The sequence below is a fragment of the Aedes albopictus genome, chromosome 2 (assembly GCF_035046485.1).
Source record: "Aedes albopictus strain Foshan chromosome 2, AalbF5, whole genome shotgun sequence".
Classification (NCBI taxonomy): domain Eukaryota; kingdom Metazoa; phylum Arthropoda; class Insecta; order Diptera; family Culicidae; genus Aedes; species Aedes albopictus.
The window spans coordinates 263,671,795-263,681,789 of NC_085137.1; the positions used below are offsets into that span (position 1 = coordinate 263,671,795).

Genomic DNA, 9,995 nt, shown 5'->3' on the forward strand with positions numbered 1-9,995 from the left:
AGGAATCCGTGCAAGATTTTTTGAAAGAAATCATTAGAGGATTTTCTAAAGCAATCCATGGAAAAATTTCGAATGGAATCCATAGTAGGATTTATGGCAGAGTTCTTTGTTTTTTTTAGTTCTTTATTTTTGGATGAATCTTTCGGGCATTTCAGAGAAATTTCTGAATGAATTTATGTATTTACTAAAGGAATTCCTGAAATAATTCTTAAAGATTGGATGAATCTTTTGGGAATTTCAGAGAAATTTCTGAATGAATTTATGTATTTACTAAAGGAATTCCTGAAATAATTCTTAAAGAAATTCTCAGAGAAATCTCAAAAGGAATCCCTGGCATAATTTCCTATGATTTCATGGAATACTTTCTAAAGGAATCACTGGAGGAATTTCTGGAGAAAACCATGTAAAATTTTCAGAAGGAATCAAAGAAGGAATTTTTGAAGAAATTCGTGAATGGTTTTCTAAATGAATCCTTCGAGAAATTTCTGGAGAAAGCTCTCGAAAAAATTCTGAAGGAATTCTGATGAAGTTTATGGAGGATTTTTTTTCTAAAATAAACGTTAAGAAATTTTTGCAGTTTCTAATTGAATTTCCAAAGAAATTTCCGAATGATTGCTTAATAGATTTCATGGAACCATTATTGAAGGAATCCCAGAAAGCATTTTCAAAGGAATTCGTGACGGAATTTCTGAAGAAATATCTAGAAGAATTTATGAAGACATCGGAGTACGAGTTTTTGAAATAAACCCAGGGAGTAGTCCCAATATCACAGAGATTTTTGTTTTGCAAATATGAGGGCGCAAAAATTATCAATTATCAAATAGGCGATTTTCTTATATTCAGGAGAAGCAATTTCCAATATCATAAAGAATATACTTTAACGTATGGAGGCACAAAAGTTGTAATATTTATTCACATCAATAATTACTCAAAGTGTGTGAGGGCGTAGAATAGTTCGAAAAATCATTTTTTTAAATTCAAGAGGGCGGAATAAAACGTTTCTTCATATGTACTGGAAAAAAAGATTTTTCTTACAATATGGGCAAAATAAAACAAAATATTTTGAAAAATGACCGTGTAACTTTTCCTAAATTTATGAGGGCGCTCAAAATTTCGAGAAAATTCACAGCTCTTCCAAAATCACAAAGAATTTTTTTTTCTTTCCCCAATGGGGGCGCAAAAAAAATATCAAAAAGGATTTTTTTCTCATGTGGATACAGAATTATCAATCAAATAGGCGATTATCTTGCAGCAACAAGAAGGAAAGAAACATTCATTAAAAAAAAGTATAGGCGGCTTTCTAACATTAAATAGGAAGTAGGTAAGGTATAGTGATAATATTGATAATGAAAAATGGAGAAGTTGCTCCACAAAGGCTTTTTATGTTTATAAGATAACAAACGAAATATATCCTGAGTTAAATTATGTTTGGACGACAGGATTGGTTAACTTTTTACAAGAAGCATATTTTCATTCTTGGCTATTTTTTTATTTTTCTTAAGAGCTGGTTACTCAGTGATTAGCTTCGTGTAAACTCTATGACACCACTGGTAATGCAAACCATGTTTGTTTCTTATATACTGCATTGTGTACATCAGGGGTATCCGGATTATTTTAGAATTGGAATCTCCACCCAAAAATAGTCGAAATCCAAAATTTTATAATTTTCGGAGTCTGGGAAGTATTTTTAAAATGCATTTAACGTTTGTATGGAGAATTTTTTTTGTTCGGGCTGAACTATCATTTTATTGATTGAACTGTCATTCTATCCACAGAAATTAAAATTGTTTTGTTAATTTAACCATCAAAACAAAGGTATTGGAACTCAATAAAATTCCGTTATACTCAGAAAAATGAGCTCTTTCGATATGGCAATATAGAAAATAGCAATATGTTATTCACTAAACAACCCAATTGCCAGTTGCATATTGAAATATGAAATCTTCTGAATGCACTGATATGAAACATTGTTGAATATAATAAAAAAATATTTTAGTGACGCGATCGAAAATAACATTAATTTGGAAAGAGATTAATTTTTGGATATGTAAAAAAAACAAGTCGGAATGTTAAACGTCTTAAGTAAGCGCCGCCATGATGCGATAGTATTTAAAAAGCACAATTTGTACCATCTAATGACTATGACCAACATTGTGCCACCGCCAAATTATGAACCGAATTCCTTTGCACACTAATGTGTAAAGTGTCAAAAATAAATTACCTAACTAACTAACTTTCTCATGATTTAAGCTCTTTTAATATGTCTCTTGCCGACAAATTACTATAACACTGGATACGCCAAATAATCGCTGCCCCCCCCCCCCCCCCCCCTTATCAGGATCCTGGCTCCGCTACTGAGTATACTGGCTGTCCATCATTCATGTATTAAAAAACGAACAATAAAACGTCGACGGCATCACAACACCTGGTTCAACGATGACATCCGAAAAGCTATTCTGGAAAGAGAGACCTGGCGTATAAAGACTGGCGAATTGCATCCACGGACAACAAGACTGAGAAGAAACGTGTGTATTTATACGCAGCTGAGAAATAGAACCAATAGTTTAATCCATCGTGTAAAATCGGAACATATTAGCAGAAAAATTGCTGATGCTAGCGGCTCATCGGCGAATTTGTGGAAGATGGTCAAAAGTCTTGGTCTTGGTCTTTAGTTTTCAACCAGTCGAAGCGTATGAAGTTATCAATGCTTTTTGTGAAGTGAAGTCAAACGCAGTTGGTACTGATAAAATTCCTACTAGATTCCTCAAAACAAATCTGCCACTTGTTATCGACCATATCGTGCACTTGTACAACAAGATTATCGGACTTTCTACCTTTCCTGAGATTTGGAAATGTGCTAAGATAATCCCTTTAAAAAAGAAGCAGCACATAAATTCCATAGATAATCTGCGTCCCATCAGCTTGCTAGCAGTATTGTCTAAGGTTTTGGAGAAGGTTATGAAGAAACAAATCGCTGCCTACCTTTCTTCGGGAAATCTGTTGAACGATAATCAGGCAGGTTTTCGTCGTGGTCATAGTGTGAAAACTGCTTTGCTTCGAGTGTATGCCGATATTGCCGTATTCGTTGACAGAAAAGATAAAGTAGTGCGTCTGTTGATTGATTTCAGCAAAGCGTTTGATACAATATCGCATCGTCGTCTTTTATACAAACTGCGTACACGTTTCTCGTTTGCACCTTCTGCTGTGGAATTGATTAGGTCGTATCTCATCGGTAGAACACAAGTAGTCCACTGCGATGAGATGTCGTCATTTGCTGTTGCTGTAACCTCTGGAGTACCACAAGGCTCGGTCCTGGGACCGTTGCTATTCTCAGTATACATCGACGATCTTCCTGGCGTATTGCGATACTGTCGGATACAAATGTTTGCAGACGATGTATTGCGAATCTTTTCTGAAATCCGCATACCGGCCAACAACTTGTGCGCCGACGCCCCATGCGCCGGGTTGTGCGCCATACAAAATGTAAATAAACAAGTGTCAAAATGATTCGCGCCAAGAGCCTTATCTCTCTTAGGGTTCGGATCCATTTTTTGTCTGAAACATTGAACTTCCTTATGTCTGGAAATAATGTTCAACAAAGATATTATTGACGGTAACAACGCTTTTACTTCATTAAACCACTGATTAATAGTAATTTGGCGAGTGAAAAACTTGGCGCATAGGCAATCGGCGCGCGAATTGTGCGCTGGTGTGCGGATTTGAGTTAATCGTCGCAAAGTGCCCAACACACATTATACCCTGGCGCGCAACCAAGAGGTCGAAGAGAAACTTGTGGAAATGCTAAAAATTCTCGAGAAGCTCAATACAACTCTACTGTTCTCATCCGAATGCGTTAACTGCAGCGAAACGTCTTAACGAGGATCTTCAACGAGTTGTCAACTGGGCTGCCAAAAACTCACTTCACATTAACCATGAAAAAACCAAAGCGATTCTTTTTGGGTCCAAGCAGCACATGGATCCAGCGTTCCCACCAATTACTATTGAAGGGAAGCAAATCTTATTCACCGATCATGCGAGCAATCTGGGAATAAGGCATTTTATGAGACGTTTCAAATCAGCTGTTTTTTGAATGTTTACCAGTTTTGAAGTCCAACCGGTGGGCCCATTTATTTACATTTTTACTAGCATAACATGTGACGCAGGCCCATCCAATAAACGGGGTTCATTCATCTGCAAAAATGCGTCAATTCGCCCACTGAAATCAATTTCCGTAGATTGTAGGGATGTTTTTTCCATCTGCTAGTGACATCATGCAGCTCGGGGGATTGATTCATGCCACATTAGAAATCGAAACATTTCTGCCAGCAAAAATCTGATTGGCGCTCACCACATGTTATGCTACTTTTCGCTAAAACAAAAACATCAAATGTAAACAATAACAATGAGCGGCCCACCGGTAGAACGTCTCGTAAAATAGCTTATTGTCTTCCAAGCAAGCCTGTGCTGGGACAAAGCGGTATCCATCCAGTGCGGAAAGGTGGACGCTGGTCTACGTACCTTACGCGCAACTACGTCGGAACTACCTACCTCAGCACATCAAGCTCAAACTGTTTAAGTCCTTATTATTACCACACTTTATCTTCGGAGATGTCATACATCTTGGCATGAGCATGGCGATGGTGTCGAAACTGGAAGTTGTACTGAATGATTGTTGCCGCTACGTACAACTTAAATCGTTACAATTCTGTTCGGCACCTGCAAAGAAATCTTCTCGGATGCCCTTTCCGTCGTTTCTACGAAATGATGTCCTGTTTGCAGCTGTGGTGGATTATTCATCGTAATGAGCCTTTGAACCTTGCCCAAAAATTGAAATTGCTTCAAGGACGTCGGTCGCTAAATATGTTGATTCCATCCCATCGCACTGCATTGTACGGTGAATCTTTCTTTGTGAGAGGTGTGGTTTATTGGAATGCGCAACCTATGGAGCTAAAATGCTTGCGCACCGAAACAATGTACAAAAAGGCTGCACTGGAGTATTTTAATAGTGAATAGTTAAAAAAAATAGAATGATTTAATAATGTTTATTGTTTGCTAGAACTTAAGTTGCCGCTATGTAATAACCTTCAATGGCATTAAAAATACTTTGTCTTACGTCATGTTTGAATAAATAAACTAAACTAAAACTAATGGCTTATGATCGGTTTCAAGCTCAAAACGGATACCTATGAGTAGGGTTATCATCCGTCCTGATTTAGCAGGACATGTCCTGATTTTGGCCTCAATTTGGCAAAAATTTCTTAACAAATCCGAGGAGTTTTACTCATTTTTAAGAAAATGCATGAAATGTCCTGATTTTCTAGGCTGAGTAGATGGAAGCCCTACCTATGAGGTATATATGGAACCTTTCTACAGCCCAGACCAGCGCTAATGCTTCCTTCTCGGTCTGAGCATAGCGGCGTTCTGTTTCTGTGAGGCTCTTGCTTGCGTACATCACAACGCTAGGTTTCTCCTCATGGAATTGCAAGAGAACCGCCCCTAACCCAACTGGAGAAGCATCAGCTACTACCCTTGTTTTCGAGTTTGGGTCGAAATGGAATAGCGTTTCAACATTACTGATCAGGTTGATTAGCTGCTGGAAAGCTCTTCTTTCGTCTGAACCCCACTGAAAACAGCTTTGTTTTTTGTCAACTCTCTCAGAGGAAACGAAATTGTTGCCAGATTCGGTATAAAGGCGGCAGCGTAATTCACTAGTCCCAGAAACTTCGTCCAGCTCCAGCTGTAGGAAAACTTCTCTGATATCCAGCCTCGAAAAGTAGGTCGCACCATTCAACAATATCTTCGATAGATGGTAGCGGGTGTGTTTCACGAAGAACGGCCTTGGCGCATATCAATGCATAGACGAATATCCCCGCTGTCCTTTATGACAATGACCATTATTCATTCATTTATTTAGTATTACATCAAATTCAAGATAAAACTGAATCAACAATATTTCTCCATAATACACGGTTTGTGGCTGCCGCTCCCCATCCTCGGTCGCGCCCGATGCTCGCCAAGTCACGCTCCACCTAGTCCGCCCATCGTGCTCTCTGCGCTCCACGCCTTCTTGTGCCAACCGGATCAGTTGCAAACACCAGCTTTGCAGGGTTGTTGTCCGGCATTCTTGCAACATGCCCTGCCCACCGTATCCTTCCGGCTTTGGCCACCTTCTGGATGCTGGGTTCGCCGTAAAGTGCAGCGAGCTCGTAGTTCATCCTTCTCCGCCACACGCCGTTCTCCCGCACACCGCCGAAGATCGTTCTTAGCACGCGTCGCTCAAAAACTCCGAGTGCTTGTAGGTCCTCCTCGAGCATGGTCCATGTCTCGTGCCCGTTGAGGATCACCGGTCTTATTAGTGTTTTGTACATGGTGCATTTGGTGCGTGGGTGAATCTTTTTCGACCGCAGTTTCTTCTGGAGCCCGTAGTAGGCCCGACTTCCGCTGATGATGCGCCTCCGAATTTCACGGCTCACGTTATTATCAGCCGTCAGTAAGGATCCGAGGTAGACTAATTCCTCCACCACCTCGAAAGTATCCCCGTCTATCGTAACATTACTACCCAGACGGATCCGGTCGTGCTCGGTTACGCCTACCAGCATGTACTTTGTTTTTGAGGCATTCACCACCAGTCCGACCTTTGCTGCTTCGCGTTTCAGGCGGGTGTACAGTTCTGCCACCGTTCCAAATGTTCTAGCGATAATGTCCATGTCGTCCGCAAAGCACACAAATTGACCGGATTTTGTGAAAATCGTTCCCCGGCTGTTGAGCCCGGCTCGTCGCATCACACCTTCCAGCGCGATGTTGAAGAGTAGACATGAGAGTCCGTCACCTTGTCGCAGTCCCCGGCGAGATACGAATGAACTGGATAGTTCACCCGAAACCCTTACGCAGTTTTGCACACCGTCCATCGTTGCTTTAATCAGTCTAGTCAGCTTCCCAGGAAAGCCGCTTTCGTCCATGATTCTCCATAGCTCTGCGCGGTCGATACTGTCGTATGCCGCTTTGAAGTCGATGAACAGGTGATGCGTTGGGACCTGGTATTCACGGCATTTCTGGAGGATTTGCCGTACGGTAAAGATCTGGTCCGTTGTCGACCGGCCGTCGATGAAGCCGGCTTGATGACTTCCCACGAACTCATTTGTTTTAGGTGACAGACGACGGAAGATGATCTTTTTTTTTTTTTTTTTTCTAAACCATAGGGGGATAATCTGCTCAACAGACACCCTAACAGAAGGTTAGGGTAGTGTAGGTCTGACAGGCCGTCTTCTACAACAAAAGTAAAATCCAGGACTACTCTCTCCTCGTACCCACTAAACCATTCCTATGGTCGCCAAACCCTACGTCTCTCCGGAACCACCAAGAAGGTATTGCTTCAGAGAGGGGCTAGTGCACATCGCACCCACAAGGTTAGCTGCGTAGCCTGCAGCAACGAACATCGATGACTCGCTTTGGAGAGTCCATCACGGTAGCATGCTGGCGCTTAGCCAGTTTCCCGAGTGGTCCTCGCCACTCCCTTTGTCCTCGGAAGGCGGGCAGGGTCAACCCCGCGCCCTACTGCTGAGCGAACATCAAGAACTGATGCCCACGTGCAACTCGATCTGACCTGCCCGTAAGGAAGGGTATCACTACCCTTCAGGCCCTATCAGATGCACCCGTAGGTTGCAGACAGCAGGATCTCACCTACCCCGACCCTTGCCGGGGACCCCTTTCCAACCGCGGGCTCGGCTCCAACCCAGTAGACCGACGCCACGACAGCACCACTACCGGGACTTCCTCTCCGCGGCCACTTAATCGTTGTAAGGGTCGATCTCGACCGCAGGGCACCGGTATGACCTACGAAGCCGACTCCGAACCCCTGGACCACCTCTAGTACTGCATCTGGACTAGCCATTCTCCGAGTCCACGCGCCACCTCCTCTGTAGCTCCCAGACGATGTGGGTAATAGCCGTTGAAACGGCGTTCCAGCCAAACTCATCCCTACACATCCTCTGGACCAAGTTGTCCGGAGTTGTGTCCTCCCCGCATGTGGCAAGCATGCGGTCACGCATTGTGCGAAAACGCGGGCACACGAACAAAACGTGTTCCGCCGTTTCCTCTAAACCATTGCACACTGGGCATTCGGGAGAATCCGCATGCCCGAAACGGTGTAGATACTGTCGGAAGCAACCATGACCTGTAAGGACCTGTGTCAGGTGGAATGTGACTTCCCCATGGCGCCTATTAATCCAACTATCTACCCTCGGTATCAACCTATAGGTCCACCTTCCTTTGGTGGAACTGTCCCACGCGCGCTGCCATTTGACCATAGAGGCCATCCTGACAGTCCTGCGTATGCCTCTTGTGCCGCGCATTTCGAAGCACTCCATGTCCTCACTGATAAGAATGCTGATAGGCACCATACCAGTAATGACGCAGAGAGCGTCTTGTGACACGGTACGGTACGCGCTCGCAACCCTCAGGCACATAAGCCTGTAAGTACTTTCCAGCTTCCGTCGGTAGCATTTAGTACTTAGCGCGGTGCCCCACGCCGGGCCGCCATACCTCAGTATGGATGTAGCAACACTAGCCAGAAGCTTGCGCTTACTGGCGTACACCGCAGAGCTATTGGACATCATCCGGGACAGTGCCGCAATAGCTGTGGAGGCTCTTTTACAGGCATAATCGACGTGGCTACCGAAGGTAAGCTTATCGTCGATCATCACGCCCAAGTGTTTGACGGAGCGCATTGACAGGATAGTACAGTCTCCTACACTGATCTCCGTCTGCTGCTCCGACTTCAGGTTGTTAACAACCGTCACCTCTGTCTTGTGGTGAGCCAGCTCCAGTTTCCTGGACCGCATCCACGCCTCCACAACCTTGATCGAGTGGTTGGTAGTCAACTTTACCTCCTTGATCGTTTCACCGTAGACTTCGAGCGTAATGTCGTCGGCAAATCCGACAATCACCACTCCCACTGGATACTCTAACCTCAACACCTCGTCGTACATGACATTCCATAACACCGGACCCAGGATGGAACCTTGCGGGACTCCTGAGGTTATGTGAAAGCACTTCCGACCCACCTCCGTGTCGTAGACTAGTACACGATTCTGAAAGTAACATCCGAGAATCTTGTACAGGTACTCCGGTATCCCCAGACGCAAGAGCGCATCGGCAATAGCAGACCAGCTGGCGCTATTAAACGCATTCCTTACATCCAGAGTCACTACCGCGCAAAAGCGAATTCCCCTCCTCTTAGGCTCGAGTGCTTTCTCGGCGGTTTTTGTAACCGACAAGATAGCGTCTACGGTGGACCTCCCCTTCCGGAAGCCGTACTGGTTACTCGAAAGACCATTTTCGCCCTCGGTGAACCGCAACATTCTATTGAGGATGATCTTTTCGAGCACCTTCCCCGCCGTGTCAATCAAGCATATTGGTCTATATGCCGACGGGTCTCCGGGTGGTTTCCCCGCCTTTGGCAATAGTACCAGGCTCTGCCTCTTCCAAGCTTCTGGGAAAACTCCCTCGTCCAGGCATTTCTGCATAGCAGACCTGAACATCTCGGGAGCCTCTGCAATAGCTACTTTTAAGGCCAGGTTCGGAACTCCGTCCGGACCTGGGGCCTTACCTACGCTAAGGGACTTAGCTATCCCCGTAAGTTCCACATCGGTGACCCTCTCCTCATCGCCAGCCCCAGTCCCCGGCTGTCCTACGAAAGGAGGCCAAGGACTAGGATCATGACGCGGAAAAAGTCCTCCAATGATCCCCTCCAACATCTCTGGAGATTGCTCTGTAGGAGCCATCACACCTCTCGTCTTGGCCATAACGATCCTGTAGGCGTCACCCCACGGGTTCGTATTGGCACTCTGACAGAGACCCTCAAAGCAGGCCTTTTTGCTTGCTCTTATCTCGGTCTTAAGCGCGGCTTTTGCAGCGGCGAACACCACCCGCCGTTCGTTTCGCTCTTCCTCTGATCGTGCTCGCTGCATCCGCCGCCTAGCCCGTAGGCAGGCGCG

The 9,995-nt window shown here is 44.6% G+C and overlaps 1 protein-coding gene across 1 annotated transcript in view; it reads right to left on the bottom strand.

Annotated features, from left to right (window-relative positions):
• Positions 1 to 9,995, bottom strand: part of LOC109411553 (uncharacterized) — a 239,126-nt gene that overhangs the window by 197,832 nt on the left and 31,299 nt on the right. The window lies entirely within an intron of this gene.